Source organism: Panthera leo, chromosome B3, assembly GCF_018350215.1.
Source record: "Panthera leo isolate Ple1 chromosome B3, P.leo_Ple1_pat1.1, whole genome shotgun sequence".
Taxonomy (NCBI): domain Eukaryota; kingdom Metazoa; phylum Chordata; class Mammalia; order Carnivora; family Felidae; genus Panthera; species Panthera leo.
The window spans coordinates 42,321,665-42,346,451 of record NC_056684.1 but is presented as its reverse complement, the minus strand read 5'-3'; the positions used below and the strand labels follow the sequence as shown (position 1 = coordinate 42,346,451).

The following is a 24,787-nucleotide window of genomic DNA, read 5'->3' as shown; positions in this document are numbered from 1 at the left end:
TGCTAGTTTATTCTGCCTTTTTTTGTTGTATTTTCCTGCAGCTGACATTTTCAGGACAGAATGACTCCCAAGTGTCAATTTCAGAGTTCAAAAGCCAGAGAGGAAAATTGCATCTTCTCCCTCTGATGTGCAATTAACTTTGACTTTGACAAAGATTTCGCTCTCCCCGCTGGGATGTGGGAGAATGTTATAGAGGATTTGGAAACTGTTAACAAAATGAATGGTCTGCCTTGAAATTGCTTTCACACACACATCCCACCCCCCTCCCTGCCCCGCCTCCAAAACACAAACATACACACAATCCCATGGGTTCCAGGGTCAGGGATAAGCCTTCACAAGTTACCTACAGTTGAGGAAGGTAACTCTTAACTGCTTTACATAAGCCAGGTGTTTCTCAGAACCAGAAGAATATAAAGTGTATCATTGTGCAACTGTTTCAACACAGTCCTCAAGCCAACAAGTAGAGGAAATCTATCCCAGAGAGAACAAGGTAGACTGGGCAATTGCAATGAAGTTGGGGACATGGAGTTTTGAGGTGTTGTGTGAGTTACCATTCTTGGTGAGGTATGGACGAGGTAGTTGTCATCCTGTATTTAGTCATCTGTTAAGCCCTGAAATAAACACTGTGGATAAAACATCTGCTTCCTCCCACACCCCATCCTAACACCTGATAGACAGGTCACAGGGTTCCACTTCCATATTGATAAATAGCTGGCTGATCTTAGGTTCTAGACCATTTTATTAGCAGCTAGCATTTTGAGAGAGGGGCACTATGCTACGTGTATTAGATGAATTATATTAGTTCAGCCTCTGAGGAACTGTGATGTTCAACGAGGTATACATTACTTTTTAGTAATTAGGTCTTAGAGCAGGTGATGGAGTTGGGCTCTCACACCCAAGTCTGCCTGGTTTCTGAGGCTGCTTGTAAAATAAAATCGGCAACACTGTATATGGGGTACATGTAAGAATTCTAACACTTGTTAGCCTTTAATACGTAGTTGCTCATATACAGAGAATGTAACTGAATGCCACAGGGAGAAATTGACAATGCCATGGCATAGTGGGAGAACTTAACATGCCATTGTTAGTAGTCGAAATATCAAGCAAACAAGAGTAAGATGTAGCAACTTAATTTAGTGGAAATGCATGGAACAGCACTCCAATAACTGGCACGTACTTCACACGAAGAGCACACCTGGAAAGTGGCCGTGGGTACCTTTCAGTAAATTTTAAAGAGTAAGTACTTTATGGATTACTTAAAAAAAAGGGGTGGGGAAGGGGCAGTTAGAAATTAAAGACTAAAGGCAAGCTGAATTGCCCAGTTCTCTGATGGTGAGATAACCGTGGATTCTTTAGCCATATTGAGCATACAGACCTCAGGGAAGAGCTCACAGTCTTGCTGGGGACCTGGAGGCAAAAGCAGTAGGGAAGTGAGTCTGCCATACCCCCTCTCCCCTCCCTCCTCCCCGCCCCCACCAGGTGCTGCTTCTATTTGCTTTTGAGGGGCTGAGGGTGTAGGGTTATTTGACATACACTACTCTCTGCTTCCCGGTTAGGCATTTTGTAAATACAAATCCCTACCCTGATAGTCTCTTAGGAGGGAGAGCCCTTAAAACCACCTGGGACTCCTTGTTTATGGGAATTCTGGGCCGTTCCAGCATTCCTGTGCTCTGATAACATAGCCTTTTCTATGCAGGGGAATTAAACTGTCTTGTTGGTACATAAATTAAAATCATTGCCTTTTAAAGACTGTGAATAGGAGCTCTGTAAATGGAGGATTTTATATTCCAAGTGATTGTTCTAATGGAATACTTGCCATCCTCACAGGGGTGTGTGGTAGGAAGCGATTTTGGCTTCCTCACGGGAGCTCAGTGGTGCTGAGGCAGAGTGGCCTGGAGAGAGAACCCAGGCTTGAGAACCTGGGGGAACTCTTCTCCTGGGACAAAAGCCAGTTGCTTTCCTCTGAGCCTCAGATACGACTTGACACACACCTTGACTTTAAACTCCTAAGGAATAGATAAAATCATGTAACTTAGACAGCCTTGTGTCTGTCATCAGATGCCAGTCTGATGTCATTTGAAGTCATGGTTGTCTATACCTTCATTCGGACCTCTGGCTTTAGAATTTGCCATCAGTTGGGTTGTGTTCATATGTGTATTATACGTTTGCTTCTCTTTGTTAATTTTTGTTGATGTTTATTTTTGAGAAAGACTGTGAACAGGGGAGGGGCAGAAAGAGAGAGAGAGAGAGAGAGAGAGAGAGGAAGACACAGAGTATGAAGCAGGCTGCAGGCTCTGAGCTGTCAGCACAGAGCCTGACATGGGGCTTGAACCCATGAACTGTGAGATCATGACCTGTGCCGAAGTCAGATGCTTAACCACCTGAGCCACCCAGATGCCCCTGTTTACTTTTCTTGATGGATTTTTACAGATGTTTGAAAAACTTTGGTAAGATCTGGAAGTTCCAGTCTGTTTCTGTTGCCCATGATGGGTCTCCTAATCAGGTGAATAGAGAGGAGCTTAGAATCCAAAGGATTTCACGTCAGAAAGTATCTGCCTTCATTTTGTACTCCAGGGGGAAAAGAGACCCTCAACGCAAATGACTGATGTCAAGTCATAAGTTAGCTGGAAAGGATGAGAGTAACAGCGTTGTAGTCCTCACTCGAGCTGCCACCGTGGTGTTTGTGTGCATTAGTTCATGTTAGAGCTTCTTTACAAGAATGCTTGTCGCTGTTCCAGTTTGACATGTAAGGAGGCTGGGTCTTGGGGAATGGAAGGCACGTGCTCGAGGTCGCATGACTCTTGTCCTATTCTGTCTGGCTGTAAATCTTATTCTTTTATCTAGAACCCTGCCCTGCCTCTTGGCTATGTTCGATCTGCTTCTTACAGCTAAGTTGCTAAAGCCAGCCATGTGTCCTTAGGTGACACATCTTCTCGTACAAAATGAGGGGGATACGTACAACGTTCTCAGAACTCCCTGGAATGTATACTCGTCTTTCAGAGATGATTTAAAAGCACCATGTGATTAACCTGTGCCTATGAGTTTGTGACTTGGTTCCTCTAGCATTGATTGAATATATCCCCGTGTTCACTTTGGAAATCGGGTCATTTGCCAGATCCTCAGGGACCTCCGCACCCGCTTTGTCTGGGCATATTTTCTCGGGCCATTGGCAGAACCGGGCTTGAGGTTAGGACCATTTCTTTTCTGTGGTGATGTCTGAGTTCAGTGGGATCTTCTCAGGTATGAGAAATTGGTGAGAATTGACTCAGTCTGCTTTTTCTTGCCTGTTTTGACTTCCTGTACTTGGTTTTTTTATTGCACCTTTCGTAATAGTGTATCCCTTGTGCCTTGCGGGAAATGGGACCTGGGCTTAGTTACATTTGTGGGCTGTTTTGCCCAAAAAGACCCCTGGGGTGGTTGAAGGGATGTACTGACTGAGCCCCAGGGGGGTGGTATCTCCCCAGGTGCTGTTGGTGTTCAGCAGAGCTGAGGCCTCCCGGATGTTACTCCTCTCTCAGCACTCAACACCACTGCCTTCTTTGTCTACATCGTGGCCTTGCCATCCTGCCGAGGCTTGCTGATCCTCTGTGTCCTCAAGACTCTCTGTGGTGTGGTGTTGGGCCAGTACATGTGCTGCCAATGGGAACTGCTGGAAGAGAAGTTGGGAGAGGAGCATTCTAAAGGCTTTCGTTCTTTTTTTTTTCTTTTTAAAAAAGTGGTTAAATGTTTATAAGAGAGGGAGGAAGGGAGAGGGAGAGGGAGACAGCATGTGCAGGGGAGGGGCAGAAAGAGAGGGAGAGACAGAATCTGAAACGGGCTCCAGCCTCTGAGCTGTCAGCACAGAGCCCGACGCGGGGCTCGAACTCACGAACCATGAGATCATGACCTGAGCCGAAGTCGGACACCTAACCAACTGAGCCACCCAGGTGCCCCTCAAGGCTTTAGTTCTGCATTAATGCCAGAATTGGGCACGAAGGGTGGTCAAGAGTGGCAGTGATGGGCTTGGTCAGGTAGACTGTGCATTTATTATTTTCTCTTCTGTCGATACTCAACAAATGGAATAAACAAAATAAGGGGAAAAATCCATATCTGTTTTTCTAATGAGTATGAAAACACTGGTGCATTGTCTTGAGACACGGACGCATGTACATGTGTAACCATCGTTCTTGGGTACTCTGGCTGCTGGTCTGTGTGCATGCGTTCCTCAGGCTATGCTACTGCGTCTCCTCAGGGTCCCCTTCAAGGCCCAGGGAAGCCAACACCAGGACCCAGGAGTGGCCCCTGCCGTGGGGTGGCCTGGCTCATTACAGTGGTCTCAGAGAATCTTCCTGCAGTAGTTTAACGGACTTCATTTGCTGGGTAGGGTCCCTCAGATCTTAAAGGTGTCCTGCCTCCGAATGGAAGTAAACACTTAAAACCTCAGGTCTCCATCAACTAGGATGCTGGTCCAAATGAATCTCTGACAGACTCCGTCCCAAGTGATTTCTGGTTCTCTTGGCCAGTTTGGTAATCGTGTTTCTGTGTGGCAGGTGATGGAAGGGTTACAGACGCCGGCTCCGGTCGTCAGGGAGCTTATCCTGTATGTGTGCAGATGAAGCGATGAGTAACTGAAGACTTGGACCAAGGTGTTAACTAGACTTAAGTATATGTGTGGGTATTGCAGTACGTGTGACGTACAGCAACAGATGGCCTGTGCAGAGTCCGTTACACCCTATATGTGCATCTCCGGTGTATAGACTTGTGTACATATGCAGGCACGTGCATCCATGCCCTTATGGTACCAAAGACACCCCGAGCCGTGAGCTTCTTTTTGATTCTTGGGAAGGCTTCAAGGGAAAATTCTAGGGACATGGGTGTTGGGAATGTGGGATGGATTTTGGACCCTTGGGGAGGAGCGCATCCTACAGCTGGTACAACTAGGGAGGCTGTGAAGTGTTGGGCGCTAGAATCTGGAGTTTTCCTTGGATTCTGCAGAGAGCATTTTAGGTGATGTTGACTACATGGCAAGATTTGGTCTCTTCTGGGAGGGACGCTGAGTGTCCTGACGAGTTGAACTGGGACCTTTGGCCTTGTACTTGCTGGGGATGGGGATAAAATTCTCATGCTTCTGCCTCAAGAAACCACTGGCCTGTATTGTGTTTTTTTTTCTTAATTTCTTTTCTTAAAAGAAATTTCTTTAAAAACTTTTTTTGAATGTTTATTTTATTTTTTGAGAGAGAGACAGAGTGTAAGCAGGGGAGGAGCATAGAGAGACGGAGACGCAGAATCCGAAGTGCGGGCTCCAGACTCTGAGCTGTCAGCACAGAGCCTGGCACAGGGCTTGAACTCACCAACTGTGAGTTAAGTCAGTTGCTGAACTTAGGTCAGATGCTTGATCTATTGAGTCACCCAGCTGGCCTTAAGACAAACCTTACTTAAGGAAGAATCCACCTGGCTTATCACTTGTTACTGTGTACAGGTGTTTGAACACAGCAGGAGGGTCACTGCACTCTAATATCTCTCAGGGACAGAAGTGACCTCACATCCTTGGGGAAATAGTAGTGAGCCAGTCCCAAAGATGAACTCCTGCCTTGGGAACCTTGCAGAAAACTTCCACCTTGTTCCCACAGTTGAGATAGGAAGATTCTGACAGATTTTATTTCAACCTGGAGTTCACGGAGATTTATAGCTGAGTATAGTAAGGCTTTAACTCTTGCTTCATGGGCTGGCTTTTATCTTGTGGGTTTTAACCACTGCCTGCCTCTTTTTCTCAAAGACAAAAATGTGTTTTTTTGTTTATCTTTGTAGAAGTATATGGTGATCATTACTGAACTCATACAAAAGTAGAAGAATAAAATAGTTACTCCAAAACCCACAGCAACTTGTCATTTTGATAGATTTCCTTCTAGTCTCTTTCGGTGCATATTTAAAAACTTTAAAAAAAATTATTTTTGAGAGAGAGATAAAGTGCGAGCAGGAGAGGGGTAGAGAGAGGGAAACACAGAATCCGAAGAAGGCTCCAGGCTCTGAGCTGTCAGCACAGAGTCCGATGCAGGGCTCCAACCCACGAACCATGAGATCATGACCTGAGCTTAAGTCAGACGCCCAACCAACTGAGCCACCCAGGCACCCCAACATTGAAAAACTTATTTTTCCAGATTATAAAAATAACGTGTAAAATATAACAAATACTTTAAACACAACATGCATGTATTTACCTTGGAGACAGTTAATATTTTAGTGCTTTTCCTAGAGTTGTTTTTTGTTGTTGTTGTTGTTTTTTACTTTTATTAAGTTTTATTTAAGTTCTCTCAGGTTCAAACTCATGGGCCTGAGATCAAGAATTGCATGCCCTTCTGACTGAGCCAGCCAGGCACCACCCCCTCCTTAAAGTTTTTTCAGTAGATGTTTGCATACTTGGAATAAAATTAGGAAATTTTTAATATAGTTTATATTTTTATTTTCCAATTCATATTGGCAATGCTTATGTTATTTCAAATTGTGTAAACGTGGTTTAAACTGATATAGCCACTTAAGTGGCTATATCAATTAACCTGATCATTTGCTACATTTGTAGTGGTGGAAAATTATCCTGATGGTATGGTAGGCTCTGAAGACATTATCCAAGGAGTCAAAATTGGGTCCCCAGACCAAATTAAAGTGTTGAAATTAATTCAGTTTGTGTCAATCTCAATACACAGTAAGAAGCAAGGAGAGAGATTAGGTTAAGGCATGTAGGTCCGGCAGGATAGGTGGACCACAGTACTTGTATCCTGGCTTGGGTAGTGTTCGTATATCCTGTCTATTAGCCACCATGCCCTTCCCTGCTGATGATGTGATTACAAGGACAGAACTGAGAATGAGCCAGAGGACTCAGAAAACAGAAGATTCCTGGACCCCATACACTTGGTCTGTTGCAGGAATTCAGGAGGAAGCAAGCATTCCTGGCCACATGTGTCTCTTATCAAAGCTCCTGTTGAATGTCAAGAGCTTTTCTTCTCCCATAATACACCAACTGGGCCAGAATGGGTGTCACCAATGGGTGACCATATTTGGGTGTTTGCTCAAGAATACTGGGTGACCACTTGGTCATTCTGTCCCTTCCTATCTATGTTCAGTGCACATGCATTCTACTTCTTTGTAGCTACCACGTCACACAAGCTGTGTGCTTGTTTACCCTCTGTAAGTCACGTATCCTGTAAGTTTCATCCATTCATTCTCTTCTTCTCTGTAGTAGAACTGAGTATTATTGAAAGGCATGGCCAACACCCATTGTACTTGTTCTCATTGTTTAATGATGAGAGGTAATACTTCAACAGCCATCTTCGTATAAAAAGCTTTTTCAGCATTCTGGGACAGATTGCTAGAAGTGGAATTACATGGGCTGAAGGAATATTTTCAGGGTTTTTAACAAGTACCATCAGATTACTTACTTGAAGAGAGATGTAGGGGAGAATGGGCTACAACTTAACACCTAGTTGGTTTCTTTCACACCACCCCATCTCCAATCTCTGTCTCTCTTAGTTATTTTTATTTTTATTTTTATTTTTTCCTGAATAAGCAGAGCACAAATGGAGGGTAGATATGTGATGGCATTAATTCTCCTTCCTGCATCTGTCACATACCTTCTCTCAGGCAACTTCTCCTATGTTTTATGTGTCTGTCCAGAGATAAACTAGGGGTAGACAATTGTGCATGTATGCATATATTATTATATACAACTATATTTTTGAAAAAATTTTAACGTTTATTTTTGAGAGAGAGAGCACGAGAAGGGAAGGGGCAGAAAGGGAGACACAGAATCCGAGGCAGGCTCCAGGCTCTGAGCTGTCAGCACAGAGCCCGATGCAGGGCGTGAACCCAAGAGCTGCGAGGTCGTGACCTGAGCCGAAGTTGCACGCTTAACCAACTGAGCCACCCAGGTGCCCCACAACTATATGTATTTTAAAGCACACGTGATCACATACTGTTTACTTCCGAGTGTTTTGCTCTATATTTCATGGGTCTTTGCATATCAGTACTTACAGAACTGCCTATTTTTTAAAAATTTATTTTCACTTTAGAGTGTATGTGCATGAGTGGGGGAGAGTGCAGAGGGAGGAGAGTGAAAGAATCTTAAGCAGTTTCCAGTGCCCAGCACAGAGTCTTACATAGGGCTAGATCCCATAACCCTGGAATCATGACTTGAGTTGAAATCAAGAGTTGGATGCTCAACCAACTGAATTCCCCAGGCTCCCCTAATGGCTGCTTAGTCCTCTGTCATGTGGATGCATCATAACTTCCCTTCTTCTCTATTGATAGATATTGTTTTGGTCTCTGATATTTGGTGGGTTCTTAACATCCATGAATAAATGGTATATGGTGTATACATGAATTTGTCTATAAAGTAAAATCCTAAAAGTAGAACTAGAGATTTTACAGCTTGATGGACAATACCAAATTTTTCTGCTTCAAGGAAAGATGTAAAGGAATTCTCCTTTCTCCAATCCTGTATCCATACTGTTAGACTTTTTGATCTTTGTCTTTCCAACAGAAGAAAAAGTGTCCTGCTGTAGTTTTAATATGTGTTTTTCTTATCAGTGGGGTTGAACATCTTCTCAAAGAACTCCCTTCCTGACTTGTTGCATGGTCATACTTTTGTGCCGTTGTTGTTGTTGTTGTTGTTGTTGTTGTTAGGTTGTTGGTCTCTTTCTTGTTCATTTGTTGGAAGTCTTAATAAGAAAGTTCTTTATTGTGAGAGTTGCAAGTAATTTTTCCTAGTTGATCATTTGTCATTGAACTAATATATAGTGTGTATTGCATTGAATATTTAAAGAGATTTTTTTTTTAATGTTTGTTTACTTTGTGTGTGTGTGTGAGAGAGAGAGAGAGATAGAGATAGAGAGAGAGAAGTGGGGAGGGACAGAGAGGGAGACCCAGAATCCGAAGCAGGCTCCAGGCTCTGATCTGTCAGCACAGAGCCTGATGTGGGGCTTGAACTCATGAGCCATGAGATCATTACTTTAGCTGAAGTTGGATGCCCAACCGACTGAGCCACCGAGGCGTCCCTGCCATGCACATTTTTAAAAAGGAGATGGAGTTGAATTTATCCATCTTTCCTTACATGGCTTACAGTTTCTGTGTTCTACTTGGGCCTTCCCCACTCAATGTGGAAACCTGAGACTTCCCTCTCCTCTCCCCCAGTGCTAAAATGGATTTGCTATTGTCTCTGAATCATTATCTCCAAGCTGAAAGGGTTTCAGGGATCTGTAGCTTAGATGGGGCCTCAGGTGAGTCTCCTGAAGCCAGTCCATTTAGGAATCATCTGAGAGTGTGGCTGTCTCCCAGGTGATGAATGACCCAGGTTTACTTAATGGAAAGAAGAGTCTAAGCTACTTGGAATAGTATTCACTGGGAATAGTTGGAAGCTACGTGAACTTTCATCAGGCCATTGGCATGATAGGTGGTGCTCATACAAAGCCAGCTGCTCAGCACAGCCCCTTGCAGCATGCGTGATTGACCCTCTTGGCAGTCATGGCCCTATCTGGTAAGTGGGGCCCAGAACAGCCCCTGAAGTACGCTACAAAAAAGGGACCAAATCTTTGCTTTTTTTTTTTTTTTTTTTTTTTTTTTTCTGTTAAGAACATTGCTCTTCACATGGTAAATACTGATTGGGCAACAGGACCATGCTTGCTTGTTCTTTGATTTGTGTGGATTGGATGCCTTGATTTGAGCTGACAAACCTTGAATGTGGGGTCTTAGCCATGGTTGCTTACCTGGTGTATGATCTTGGGCAAAGCACTCAGCTTCTTTGATTGGATCTTCCTCAGAAAATGAGATATATCGATGCTGCACGGTTGTGAAGGTAAGATGAAGTAATGAGTCTGACAGTTCTCCTTCAACTGTACCTAGGCCAGGTGGGTACTTGGCCTCAAAATTTTAGGTGCGCAGGGATCCATACAGAGAGGTTCGTTAACTGTGTGACCTCTTGGGCCCAGGACCATGTGTTTTGAATATTGACAAGATTGTGAAGCAGATGGTCTGTGATTCTCACGTTGTGCAGCTTTGAGGTGGGTGAGTCAGGGAAAGCTGGTGGGGCTGTGTTGCTTGGGGTCTGTCTGCTTTCCCTCGCCTCCCCTCCCAACAGTGATCCATTTGGGTCCAATTTTCATTTAGTTACGAGCTCTAATTCAAATTTTTAGATGGTAAGGATTATTTTACACATACATTTAGAGAGACTAAGATAATTAGCTGATTTTTGTTCTGAGAATATTCTTCTTCCTCACCTCATTAATTATTGAACAAGAAAGTTTGCCTCCTGTGGGCAATGCTTAGAGGATTTAAATCATGACAATATTTATGTCTTTATGGGTGTTTGCTGATATTAGCACCAGGCCTACCCGCCATCCTGGCACTCTGCCCAGGCAGGGAAGTTGGTCTTTATGTCCTGCAGTCTGTGGGCAGCTGTTCAGGACGACCCCATGCAGTGAACCTTGTGAATTACTAGGAGTTAGTGATGTGACAAGATCCCCATTCTGGTGGCTTTGAGGTTTAGGTGATTGACTGTGTGCTTATGATGTGAACCAAAATGTTTGCTGTTGGTTTTGATTAATGGGGCCTGGGCCCCATTTTAATTACCAAAGGGAAGATCTCGAATAGTAGGTAATGCCTGTGGTCAAAATGTTTTTTCCACCTAACACTTGTTTATTCATTCTGTTCTGAGATCTGAGAAAAACCTATCTACCTAAACACCCTGCATTGGCCAATATAATCTAGCAATGTTTGGTCAGAGTAGACATTAATGAAGATTAGAAAAATTAGGTCTCCTAATATGATGTGTAGAAACTGACTTTATTTTTTGATTTATTGGAGTGCACAGGTGGAGGGGAGGGGTAGAGGGAGAGAGAATCTCAAGCAGGCTTCTTGCTAAGCATGGAGACCCATATGGGGCTCGAACCCATGAACCGTGAGATCATGACCTGAGCTGAAATCAGGAGTCTGACGCTCAACCGACTGAGCTACCCAGGTGCCCCTGACTTGTAATTTATTTTTTGGTATCCTCTTGGCTTGGAATTATGTTTGTGATATTGGTAGAGGCAGTGGCCTGTATAATTTCTACTGTACAGGGTTTAAGAGACATGGGTTCTAAACCTGTCTCTACCACTGGCTGGCTCTGTGACCTTGCCTGGTCCAACAGCTCTGGGCTTGAGTTTTATCCTTTGCCCCATGGAAGCTCCAGGAGTGTAAAGGCTTGTCTGCGCAGTTGACTGCTAGGGTTTATGCAGAGTAGGTGCTCAGTAATGGTGGTGTGAGTGAGGGAACTGGTCAAGCTGATTTAATGTGGATTTCATATTCCAGGGATCCTATTCAGATACTTTCTGACCCAGTAAGGTTTGGAGTAAGACCTGAGATGCTGCATTTGTAGCCCGTTCTAGGTGATGCCTATGTTTGTGCATCACCCTTTGAGTAGCACGTTGCCTTTAGATGAGAGATAATCTGTTCTGCTTTACTTACCTGCAGATCTATGTAATGTCTTGCTGAAGGTCAGTTTGTAAATACAACTTGTTCACTGAAACTGACCAGTAGTCTCTGCGCTGTGGCTGTCGTGACCAAAAAACTGTCTGGTTTAGCTTCAGCACTGGCTTTCAAGTCTCTATTTAGTTCACTTTGCTTTAGAACATGGTCTCTAAGCAGCAGCACCTGGGAATTTGTTAGAAATGCAAATTCTGGTGGGGGGAGTGGGGCGCTTGGGTGGCTTAGTCACTTAAGCTTCCAACTTTGGTTCAGGTCAGGATCTTATGATTCATGAGTTCAAGCCCCGCACTGACAGTGCAGAGCCTGCTTGGGATTCCCTCTCCCTCTGTCCCTCTGTCCCTCTGTCTCTCTGTCCCTCTGTCCCTCTCTCCCTCTGTCCCTCTGTCCCTCTGTCCCTCTCTCCCTCTCTCCCTCTCTCCCTCTCTCCCTCTCTCCCTCTCTCCCTCTCTCCCTCTCTCCCTCCCCCTCCCGTGTAGGCTTGTGCGTGCGCTCTTGCAGACTAAATGAATGAACTCATGTATTATGTGTGTGTGTATATGTATATATACACGTATATATATATATTTGTATATATATATACGTGTATATATATGTATATATACACACATATATATATGTATATGAAACAAACAGAAATGCAGATTCTGCGGCCTCACCCCAGAGACCTACTGAATCAGAAAACTCCAGGGTGGGGTCAGCAGTCAGTGTCTCCGAACCACCCATCCAGGAGTTGTTGATGTTTCAGAACTACTGCTGTGCTTCAAAACCTTTCAGCACGTCTGCAGGCGATGGTGTAGGCTGCTGGTGGGTATCACGGCACCTCTTTTGTTTGGCTTGTGGGTCATGAGGATATCCTGAAACCAAACAAAAGTTGATAGACAAAAAAAAGTAGGTTTTAGTGAACTTCCCTGAATGGGTGGAAGGTAGAAAATGTGATGACTCTTGTTGGAAGCCATGTTTTTATGGATACGTGTTAACGTCCATTGGGCCTGATTTTTCTTACTGTTCTGGAAAAAGGGAGACAGGGTTGCCCATTGGAATCACCCGCGGAGCTTTAAAGACTATAGATGCCCACCAGAGGTTCTGATGTCCTTGATCTTGGGTGCAGCCGGGACAGCCAGATTTTAAAGACTCCCTGGGTAATTCTAGCATTTAGTGAAGATTGAGAATTCCTAGACTAAAGGAATGTATCACTTTTTTTCTCTGAGTATGTTTTAAATTTATTTTTAATTTCCATGCAATAACTCCGTTGTGTGTATGTGTATGGGTTTCTGACAAACGCATAAAGTTGTGAAATCACCACCACCCTCCATTCCTAGCATTTGGTTTTCATTAACGTGCTTGTGGAGTTTTCTTCCTTAAAATGACACATGGAAACACATGACCTTCACTTGATTTCTGTCATTACTGTTCCTGTTTTGTTGTTGTTGATTGACGTTTCTGTCGGAAATCCCATATCCTGAAATTAGTGCTGCAAAACAGTTGCCTAACGCTAACTTGCTTTGTAGTTTGAAGAGCCTCTTAATTAGTGGTGTGCAGAGTTGTGAAGCGTTTATAACTACAAATGGTCAGGGCCCAGTCCAGACCAGTTAAACTAGAATCTAGTATACCTGTTGGGACCCTGGCATGGGCTTTTTTTTTTTTTTTAAGGCTGCCCAGGTGTTACTAAGGGACAGCCAGGCTTGGAACCATTTCTCTATGATTGTCCCTTAATTTTTTTTTTTATGTTTATTTCTGAGAGACAGAGAGAGAGAGTGTGAGCGCACAAGCAGGGGAGGGGATGAGAGAGAGAGGGAGACACTGAATCCAAAGCAAGCTCCAGGTTCTGAGCTGTCAGCACAGAGCCCGATGCCGGGCTCGCATGTGTGAACTGCCAGATCGTGACCTGAGCCAAAGTTGGATGCTCATCTGACTAAGCCACCCAGGAACCCTTGATAGTCCCTTAAAATGCCTGTGATCCTAGATCATGGGTTCTGGTAAAGGTCTGTATCCCTTTTCTCAGCCCAAAGTGCTTCTGATATTCTTCTTTTTTTTTTCCTTCTGTGACACGAATCTGGGTGCATTTTTGAAAAGGATTCAAGGAAAATGACTTCTGATGATTGAGGATAGTTGAAGAGAAATGCATTTTTTATTTTTGCCTCCTTGTGAAATACTGTTGATTGGCACAGTATATCTGTTGTCGTGCCTCTTTGGACCGTGTGTGTGGAGTTTTGTAATCATGTGGATGTGTGCGTAGTGGTCAGAGGGAGGTCAGCTCACTGCTGTCCAGGCTCAGCTGTGCTTTTGTTGTGGGAGAGAGGAAAGTGATGCACGAATGCTCTCTGGCTAGGGCTTTATCAAGTTCATGAATGCTTTCCTGACCAATCTGTTGATGCTGTGATGTTGTTTTTAAAAGATGTTTTCTTTTAAAATATTCTTTTAAAACATGTCTTTCTAAAATGAGCTCCTGGGTGGCTCATTTGGTTAAGCGTCCAACTCTTGGTTTCGGCTCAGGTCATGATCTCAAAGTTTGTGGGTTCAAGCCCTTTGCATTGACAGCACGGACCCTGCTTGGGATTCTCTGTCTCCCTCTCTCTTTACTCCTCCCCTGCTTGCTCTCTATCTCTCTTTCAAAATAAATATTAAAAAGCATTTTCTAAATAAATAGTATAAATAAGTAGACCCTTGATCTCTAGGACTAACAGCACCTTGATTTTCAGGGGTCGGGGCTAGTCTTCCCATGGTGCTTTTTTAATCCACAAGCTGAACCAGTTTACCCAGAGGGCCTTAGTTCCCGGAAGGTGAAGTCAGGCCATGCACTGTATAAAGTTAATCAAAGAAGATTGTCTCACTGGAAGCTTAGAACTTAACCATTTCATGGATAAGGCAACTGAGCCTCAAGGGGAGAAGTGATTTATTTGCTCAGTCCCTCAGCTGGGCCTTACTCCTAGCCCACTGTCCTGGATGGCTTACCCTGTGGTTGGGCTCATGCAAAAGGCTAGATGATGGATAATAAGGGTACAAAGGGTAGTTTTAAAGGGGTGATTCTATCAACGTCAAGCCTGACTGATGGCTCGGCTCCTGTACTGAGGGGATTTTTTGGGTCTTAAGAGCCCACTTCAGACATTGATTGAGGGCACCCTTTTCTTTGTATGGTACTCGGGAAGCTGCTAAATGTCTTCACTTTCTATCTGTCCAGCAACTCTGCTTTTCCCAGGCCTTAAACACCAGCCTGTCTTGGTTGTTACCCTTGGAATATTACCTCTGTTCTTGTACGGAGAGTTTAAGGAGACAGTCCTTAATGGCCGTGTGGTTTTGAGCACCTAGAAGCGTTTCTACTCCACTAGCTCTCATTCCTCCAGGTTCTCTCCCTGCAAAGTCTTGTTACCAAGTGTTTTGCGTTACATGTAACAGTTTGTCCAAAACTTCGTAAGTGTGAGATTGGAACTCACCTGTGTCAGATGAATAAACTGGTGGCAAAGTTTGGAACTGGGAAGTCTTTTCAGGAAGATGTACTTCCAGAAGCAGATTCTGTCTTCTGTGGCCAGAGAGGCCTTGATAATATCCTTCCTCCTTGGTTTTACATTTGGGGTCTTACTTGGATTCCTACATTCACATGGTTCCATGTACACTTCCAAAGAGACAAAAAGAGTGAAGTTTTACCTGTAAATTAAAAGATTAAATTCTACCTTCTGACCCCTTTGTATGGGAAGTAAAATATCCCTATGTGACAGATTGAGGCCATTTGTGAATCAATAAACGTAGGACTGTCATTCTGAGAAATTGTTCAAGCTTCTGAGAACAAATGGAATGCCTTAAAAAATATGAGAGAAGATCTATCTGATTTGATTTACTCTGGAGAGAAGGTGGGTGCTTTATAACCTGCTGATTACCATAATAAAACATCTTTATTTTTCAGGGAAACATAAAATGACAATAGACCTTAAAGTACAGTATCCTGTCACTTGCCTCTGGTGGGGAATTAAGGATGGTTCAGTTGTGATTTCTAAAGAGCATACCAGTGGAAACTAAATTTTAAGGCTAACCTCAAAGTAGAAACCATAGCTTGCTTTGGGGGAAAGAATTGATGATTTGCTCTTCCTGGTGCTTTCCCACCACCCACCCCGCCCAACCTTAGTCACATTTTGAGTAGACCAGTTCCAAGGCAGGACTGATAAACGTGCTCTTTCAGAAGCATTTTCATGTTATACATGTATCGTGTTTTGTATGTAGAGAGAGTTGTCCTGTTCTCTATGTGCCAAGAATGGGTGGTGGGTGGGATTTGTACCTGGACCAGTGCACTTTGCTTAGTCTTCGGGGGTGGTGACTGTGGCATTTCTAACACACGCACCACTGAGTAGGCCCAGGTCTGGAAAAGCATTGTGTCCGTGTTGGGGGTGATAGTGCACCTTTAGTGGGGAGGGTTAAGAAGTCGGTACTTGGTTTCAGACAAGGGTCTCACAGAGGGTGTGATTAAAGTCAGCATTACCATGGAGGGTGGGAGCAGGGTGAGCCCAAACCTGTCTGTCAAAAACCTGAACCGTAGGATTACTTGCCCCCTGTGGAACTGGAAGGAAGGAGTACCAGTGGATGATGGGTCATTAACTCAGGCGTTCATTCCCTCAATGGGTCAGTCGGACATCTAAACACCCACTAGCCATGAAGCTCTTTGGAGAGATTTTTAAAAGTTGAAAGTATGCTTCCTGCTGTCCATCTGGTCATCATCTTCCCCTTTGGCTTGTTTCTTCCAATAAACATAATCTGAAGAGCTTGTGTCAGGCCCGTTGTTAGGCACAGGACACTAAAAAGGTGAGCAAAAGTAAATATTTGTACTTAACTACTAGACCTCCAGCTGTTGACTGTGCAGGTATGTATGAATAGTCATACTTAAACTCAGTCCAAATGAACTCATTGTGTCCTGGGTTTCCATTAAACTTAACAGCAAAAAAATTAAAAAAATGAGTAAATGCTTCTCAAGAAGCACTCTGTAACAGTGGGGGTGGGAGAACCTAAGACCCAACCCCTATAAAATGTGGTACGTGTGCAGAGAGAGAGACATGTACAAGGTATTACAGGATTGCAGAGGCATGGTACCCATTTGATTCTTAGGGTGGGACAGCTTATCACAAAGGGCTTCCAGAGGGAGGGAAAGAAAGGAATGTTAGCCAGAACCAGGCTGGTTGGGAATGTTGGCGGGTGGTGGTAAGGAGGGAAGGCCTCTCAGTCAATGCATAGGAGGTGGGAAAACAGTTGCAGGCTGGGAGCTCACTGTGGAAGTCCCAAGATGTTCCATGTTGATAGGGTATTAGGATGGTGACAAACTGGAGAGGTAAGTGGAAGCCAGGATATGGCCGGCCTTTCTGCCTGGTGGCGGTAGTTTGGATTTGATCTTGAAGGGGTTTAGGCAGCGGATTCACAGGGGCGCAGTGCGTGATCTAGTTGAAAAGACAAAATTAACACATTCCTGGGTACAGTGGCCAATGAGTTCAGTGCGAAGATTCATTGGTATGTCCCTAATGGGATGTATGGAGAAGGGGAGGGATTCAGAGATCATTCCCTGAACTTTCAGATGTGGAAACTCTGTCCTGCTGTCCCGTGGATGTTTGCTACGGTTCTTGTGGAGGACAGAACAGACACAGATGCTGTTCTTCCTCAGGTGAGGGAAGATTGGCAGGTTTCAGGAACCAGGCCATAAGTTTATGAAGTCAGAATTAGGAGGTTGACTCCCATTTTTGTCCAAGCTGGTTGACCTCATTTGCTGATGCATTTTTGGTCCTCGGGGCCAGGGCCACCAGTGAGAAGGTAGAAAGAGTCCAGATCCATTAAGAATCCACCCACACGAGGGACTTCTGCTGCTGGGTTACAGTGATGTTTCATAATGACTGTTCTCCATACTTCTGTGTATGTTTAAAATTTTCCATAATTGATCAAAATAAGAATAATACCTTTGTGGGTTTGTGTGAGAATTCAGTGAGAACTGATGCAGGTGAAGATCTTGCACAGTGCTGTGCTTGCTGTGTGTTGACCATTGCTATCACTGTCCACTCCTGGCCAAATTCCTCTTTTCCTTCCCCACTCTTCCTTCGTGCTCTTGACTTCCTTGACTTTCTTGGCCCTTTCTCTCATTTCTGTCCTTGGAATTTCCCCTGTGGATTTCAGACAGTCGGACTTTTCTGGTTTTGTCCCTGTATAGTTCTCGCAAGGCCATGCCTGTCTCTCTTCTTCTCTGGCTGATCTTGTGCAGGGAACCATCTCTACTGACGACCACCCCTAGGGTGACCACCCAGAGGTCAACATGCTTGACTGGTACTTCATGTGCCCAGATACCTCCTTGTGTATAATGTGCGTGGGGGGTGGGGAGGTGGAGAGGCGTGTTGATGGGGAGACAATGAGCCAAAGAGGCCACAGTAGATAATATCCCCCTTTATACAGTGGGTGTCTTCGTGTACTGTGATTTTTTTTTTCCTGAATGTCAGATGGGTAACATCCCAATGTCGTAACAAGGTTTTAGGGAGGCACATATCACACAACGGCGTGAATACCCAGTCATCACGCTTGGGAACTACAAAAGGATCTGTAGTGTCCTGTTCTTTACACATAAGTATAAACTCTATGACTCTGTGCCTGTGGACGTGATTATTTATATACTTAATACAACGTCAGGGATGCTTGTTTCCATTTTGTATTGAGCCATTATCAGTGACTTTCAACCTTTTTAACCTTCTGGCTGCTCTAGCTGCTTTGCTAAGTTGCAGATTATTTAGAAACCATTTGTATAATATACTAGGTGAAAAGATTATTGAGAAGAACTTGGTGATGAATCCTTCCATAAGAAGCACAGAATACCAGACTGGCTGGCTGGCACAGTCAGAACAGCATTTTGACTCCTGATCTCGGGGTTGTGAGTTCGGGCCCCATGTTGGGTGTAGAGATGACTATAAAAAAGAAGTAAATTTAAAATACAAAAATGCATAGAATACTTATGACTTGGGAAGTGCAGTGGTGGTGGAAGGCTTTTCTCACTTGTTTATCGGTAGGATGTCCTTTTGAAGTAAGTGGTATCTCCCTTTTACTTAACCATTGTCATACACCAAATATTATTCTAGGATTCTTTTGCCAACAAAAGAAAACTGACCCTGAACTGGTTTAAACCATAAAGGGAATTGAGTGGTTCTTTTGACTGAGAAATCCAGCCATGGGATGGACTTCAGGTATGATTTGTTCCGGAGATGCATGCTTGTATTGGGGATCTAGTCCATGCCTCTAGGATTCTCTTGGCTCTACTTTCCTCTGTATGTTGGCCTCTGCCACACACAAGCTGTCTACAACTCACTGAAGCACAAATACCCTCAGGAGGTCTAGGTCTTAGGAATGAGTGCTTACATCACCCCTGGAAGAGCCCACCAACTTTGAAACAGGGAAAGTGGAAGTCTTGACATAGACTAAAGCTGGAGGTTGAGGTTGTGTGTCTGCCTTCTACCATTCCTTGTGCCCAGGGGAATGGATGCCACCACTGGGCTAGACCCTAGGATTTGCACCCCAAAGCTGAGAAATGTAGTCAGTCTCTGCAGAAGCGCAAATGCAAGCAGAGAGTGTTAAGAGGAAACGAGTACTATGGAGGCCACTCACAGGTGTCCACTCCAGGGACTGGCCTGGGGTTTGCATGCAGTGCTCTCTATCCAATTTCAGAGCCTTTTAATCCATCTGATACCTCCTTTAAAGTGGTGTCTCCAAAGCACTATTTGATAACCTTCACGCTCAGTGTTCTTGAGGAAGCCTTGTGTCTTGGTCTTTTGCACGTTGCTGTCTAGGAGCATGACTTTGTCCACATCATCTAATTGTTGAAGAACTCCATATGCTCAACTCTGCAATAAGGTGGTTGGGCTCTATTAATTCATCCTATATTTACTGAATACCAGTTATGCCAGGCTCTATGTTGGGGACTGTAGTTATCATTGTATCTAATGTAGACATGGTCTCTGCTGTTAAGGGGCTTATTGACGAGTGGGAGGGACAGGCATTAATTAAATGGTGTAAGATGGAACGTCTGATACATGCCTGGCCCTTGGCAAATAGTTTTCACTCAACGATTAACTACACACATGCATGATTTTATGCTGTGTTCAGTACTCCTGTGGGGAGCCTTGAGAGGGAGGATTGCAAGGAATGAGAAGAGAACTCAGGATGGGGTCTTGGGAATGTCCACGTGCAAAGCCTGGGGATGGTGTGAAGGGCGTTGTGGGCTTTTTGAGTGTCTACCCTATGGGAAGCTGATGTCCTTCCAGCCCTAACATTCCCAGATTTAATGAGGAGTCCTATCTGGCTCCTTTATGCTCTCTCTAAAAAAAGAAAATAATGAGGAAAGTTACCTGTAGTGATCTTGGTAGTTGTTAGAATTTGTTACTCCCTACCTGAACCTGTTCTTCTTAATGTTAAATACTCCAGGATGTAAATTCCTTAAAAATGTTCATTGAAGACTGGATAAAGAAGGTGTGGTATATATGGATACAATGGAATATCATTTACCCACAAGAAGGAAATCCTGCTCTTTGTACCAACATGGATGGACCTTGAGGGCATTATGCTAAGTGAGATAAGTCCAGACAAATACTATCCAATCTCACTTATGTTCAGAATCTATTAAAGCTCAACTCCTAGAAACAGAATAGAATGGTGGTTGCCAGGTGTTGGAACATGGAAGAAATGGGGAGATGTTGGTCAAAGGGTACAAACATTCAGTTATAAGAGGAATGAGTTTGGAGCATTTAATGTACAGCATGGTGATGAGAGTTAACACTGTGTTACAATGAAGTTTCAAAAAAATATGTTCCTTGCTTTTCTAGGCCTTCTAAAAATATGAAAATGTTCTAGAAAGTGGAAAGCTCTGCCCTGTACCAGGTGTGTATTGGGTGGTCCCAGCCCAGCTTGGTGGCTCTTCACTAGTCCCCATTCTGTCCTGGAGCTCACAGCACCTCTTTTCTGAACTCACAGTGCTGGTGCTTTCTGGGACATCTCTGTGTCTAGCATCTTTTCATGAATCTTGACAAATACTCTAAGCAATGAGAACCAGGAAGGAAGACCTCCGGTTTACCATGTATTCCTAGAACAGCTTCTCCCCACAAACACCCAGAAGGAAACCCTGCACAGCATAGACACAAAGGGTCATGTTTTCCTGAAAAGGACAAACCTCTGTTCCATAGCCTTGCAACTCTTCCAGGCTCTGATCTGCTTTGGGACATATGTCATTTCTTTGAGCATCCATTCCTAAGTTAACCTTCTACCCTCTGATCATCAATTTTTTTGGGAGAAGCGCCTTTATAAAGGAAGTTTGAGTATAGTTACCAAAACAAACAAACAAAATCTCCGTGGAGATTTAGAGGAGGCCTCAGGGAGCAGCTCACTGGATGTTAGGGCTTTTCTTTTATTGGCTGATGTGTATAGGAAAGTTGCGGGGTGAGGGACAGTATAATACACTTCTTTGCTCTTTCTTCCACATTGTTGAAATAATGATTAAGATACTGGGGGAGTCCGCATTCTTCTGTAGAGGAGGAAAGAGGGAAAGAGTGGGGGGAAAGGCAGATAAATAGGGCTGGAAACATCTCTAGTGAGGCAACCTCTTTGTAACCCCATATTTGCATAGTATGCCGTGTGTGTGTGTGTGTGTGTGTGTGTGTGTGTGTGTGTGTGTGTGTGTATAGATGTGTTCTTGCTTGACTTTGCTGGCAGACTTCCAGACATAGCAGAGGCTGCAAATATTTTTGGCAAATTGGCACATCCTTTTTTTGTGCTCAAGCAACTCAGGAACAGTTGTGCCCTGTTGCCAGACAGAGGCCTTCATGAAATCCACGTTGCCTTGTGCACAGGGGAAAGAGAATCATCCAACAGGCCTCATGCAACCTAACCTGCTTGGGCGTATTAACAGTGCCCTGTTGTGACTAGGCACTCTTACTTGTTTAAGACATAATCAGAATGTCAACTGTAAGCTAAGGGTGTTTGTGTCCTAGATGGATCTTGTAGTTCTTTCAGCGTGCTTTGAAAAGAACACCCTGGGAGGACATGGCTATCCCGGTGAATCCCAGGTCTTGGGATTTTGTTTCCTTTCTGTATGTGCTGATTCTGTCAAATAGTAGAGCCAGCCAGGCAGGACATTGGGTGGGGCTGGAACATTCTGGAAAACTGGAAACTTGATGAAGGGGGAACAGCTGTTGCTTCTTCTGGGGGAAGAGCAAGTCCTGTGATATGAGGTGTGGCTGGTTGACTGGCGGACAATGTAAGGAGGCAGGTAGGGACTGACTTCAGTCCTCATGGACTCTGAAGGGAGTTCTTTTCTGACCTGTTGGTGACCTAGAGAAGCAGTTGCTGCAAACCACCTGGCTTCATGGAAATAGATTCTTGCTGGGGACTTATCCTTCAAGACAAAACCACACAGTTGAGGTGAGGCATGGCTAATCTACCTCTGTGTTGGATTCATGGAATGGATTTCAAAATGTGGATAGATTTTTGGGGCAGTTGATTTGGTGTTCCCTTGATAGAATAGCACCTATTTTAGTTCGACCCTCTGCTTTTGTCATATTAATTTTGGTTCTTTCATTTCTTGCCCCACAGATGTGAGTGAGCCGGGGAGATGTTTTATAAAAGAGAAGCAGAGAGGAAGGTGGAGTTTGGACTGTTCTGTCATGAGATAGTCTTTCTTTTTTCCTTTTTTTTTTTTTTAAGTTTATCTTGCGAAAAAGAGACAGAAATAGAGAACAAGTGGCAGAGGGGCAGAGGGAGATGGGGAGAGAGGATCCGAAGCAGTCTCTGTGGTGACGGCAGAGAGCTGAATGCGGGGCTCAGACTCACGAACTGCAAGATCATGACTTGAGCCAAAGTCAGACACTTGACTGACTGAGCTACCCAGGCATCCCAGGAGACCATCTTTCTGACGTCACTTTGTCCTAAGGTTTGCTCTTTCCAGGTGCCAGGACAGGATAGAGGGCCCCTTAGCACCCAGAGCCAGTGAGAGTCTGAGCCATTGATGGCTTGTGAAGCCATTTTGGTACCATGGACAATGTGGATGGAGGAGTGAAAACAGACTGGTCATTCCACAGGGTCAAGGCAAAGTCCCTAAGAGCAGGGGATGCTTTGGGCACCATCTCTCATAACCACATGAGTAATGATAAAGTGCAATTTTTAGAGCATTTACAGACCTGAGCATCTAGAACTAAATGCCTTGTGGTAATGTGATAGGCAGAGATTGTGAGAGGAACTATGCTTCAGTCCATAGACTTTTGATCTCTTATGTCATAGTTCCTTTACCAGTCCCTGCAGACTAACTAGAATCCTCAGAATCTAGTTAGGGCTTAGGAAGAGGACAGTTGTTACTCAGGGAAGAGAGAGGATGAAGAAACAGTATTGAAATGGTGGCTCTGGCCATTTGTCACAGAAACTATTGGTCATTGAGGGGACCATTACCTGTTAATTAACTCTCAATCATTATAGATAAGTGTATCTTTAAGGTATGGCTTTACAGATCATTTATAGTGGTTTAAATTTCGTCAGGTAGCCCTTCCATTTCTATAACCTGTTGAAAACATGTTGAGGTGCTATTAAAAATAACTCCCAAGTGGGACATCAAAATCCATGTGCAGGTAGATCTGTCACTCCACACATAGAAGGGTTGGACCTTGAGTGGGCCAGGGTAATAACCCTTCTCTGGCTATATCGACATCTTTGTTGCTTGTGTGGGTGTGCACACACCTGCACACACACACCAATGCCAAAACCACACTTAATTGACCTTTTCCCATATTCCTGTTGTCATCCTCAATGAGAATGGTATTTGGCCCTGACAACGTTTCTCAGTTTATTCATTATCTCCTAGTCATTTTTATAATGGTGATAAGTCTTAATGTGTTTATTTCATGCCCCTCATTTAAATCTTACTGACCTATCCCCAGGCCCTCTAAAGGGATCTGGGGTTACAACTGTGAAAGTGGACATAAAAATCTTGGAGAGGTGATCACAGCCTGTTGTTGTTTGGATGCCTGGGGCTGTGCCTACATGTTTCTCAATCTATTCTGGTCTCTCCCTACCATGATTTTATACATATGTTTGAAAGGTATGAGACTATACTTTTTATTTATTTAAAAAAAAAATTTTTTTTAACGTTTATTTATTTTTGAGACAGAGACAGAGCATGAACGGGGGAGGTCACAGAGAGAGGGAGACACAGAATCTGAAACAGGCTTCAGGCTCTGAGCTGTCAGCACAGAGCCCAATGCGGGGCTCGAGCCCACGGACCGTGAGATCATGACCTGAGCCGAAGTCGGACGCTTAACTGACCAAGCCACCCAGGCGCCCCGAGACCATACTTTTTAGAACCCAGAGTTAGTCTGCATCTTCTGTGGAAGGTCTTCAGTGATCTGTCGATGGGAAGGCAGCCTGATAAATTTCTGATCTTCATTCAGCTGTTACTGCCACTCTGGTTGTGAAATGTGACAGGACCATGGCCAACTGTGTAATGTTGAAATATGTTCCATCTGAAATTCCTTTCTATCCTCTACATTGCTATGTGAATTAAGAGGTTATGACTTGCAGTGATCAGGAGGCTTAAATCACATTTTGAATTTGCCTAAAGAGGATTTATTGGTTTTCTCCTAATCACAAGACATTGGGCAAGGGGGCCACTTACAAGGGGTTGCAAGGGTATAGAGAGCTTACATTTTAGTGCAAGACTGTGTTTGTGAAAGGGTACTTAAAAGTATAAGGTAGAATGTGGATGACAACTAGTAAGGGTGATGTAGTCTAGGTGGCAGTGCAGAAGTGACCAGGAAACTGGGGTCCTGGATGTCTGCCCTCTGAGAGCGTAGGATTCCAACCTGAGTCAAGAAGAACAGACAGGATAAGAATAACTGAGAACAAGGGAAGAAACTTTTAGGGTAAGGCCACACATGAGTGTGGAGGTGGGGATGGGTGAGAATGTTTGGGACTGTGTACAGAGTCTTGGAATGGTGGATTTATGTGTTAAGAGAAAAGTGAAAGATCAGGTTGAATGATAGGAGTGGACATGTATCCTGCTACTTGGGCCAGTAGAAAACCCAATTTAGCTTAACCCGTTGAGATAACATATTGGCTTAGAAACAGAGAAAAGGCTCTCTTTTCAGGTTGCAGGCATGCTTCTCCAAGGTCTGCTTTTCTCTCCCTAGATGTCTTCATATTGATAAGATGGCTGCCAGCAGCAACCGAGGCTACATGCTTTTCTTTTACATGTGTAATAATCAAAGGACCTGAGCTTTGCTCTCGCTGGTCCAGTCTTAACCATCATGGCAGGCAG

At 44.1% G+C, this 24,787-nt stretch overlaps 1 protein-coding gene and 1 non-coding gene across 2 annotated transcripts in view; one reads left to right on the top strand and one right to left on the bottom strand.

Annotated features, from left to right (window-relative positions):
* Positions 1-24,787, top strand: part of TLN2 (talin 2) — a 435,350-nt gene that overhangs the window by 117,683 nt on the left and 292,880 nt on the right. The window lies entirely within an intron of this gene.
* On the bottom strand, positions 17,943-18,046 carry LOC122223482. The gene has a single exon (XR_006204351.1). It is a non-coding gene; the product is annotated as a small nucleolar RNA U13 (small nucleolar RNA).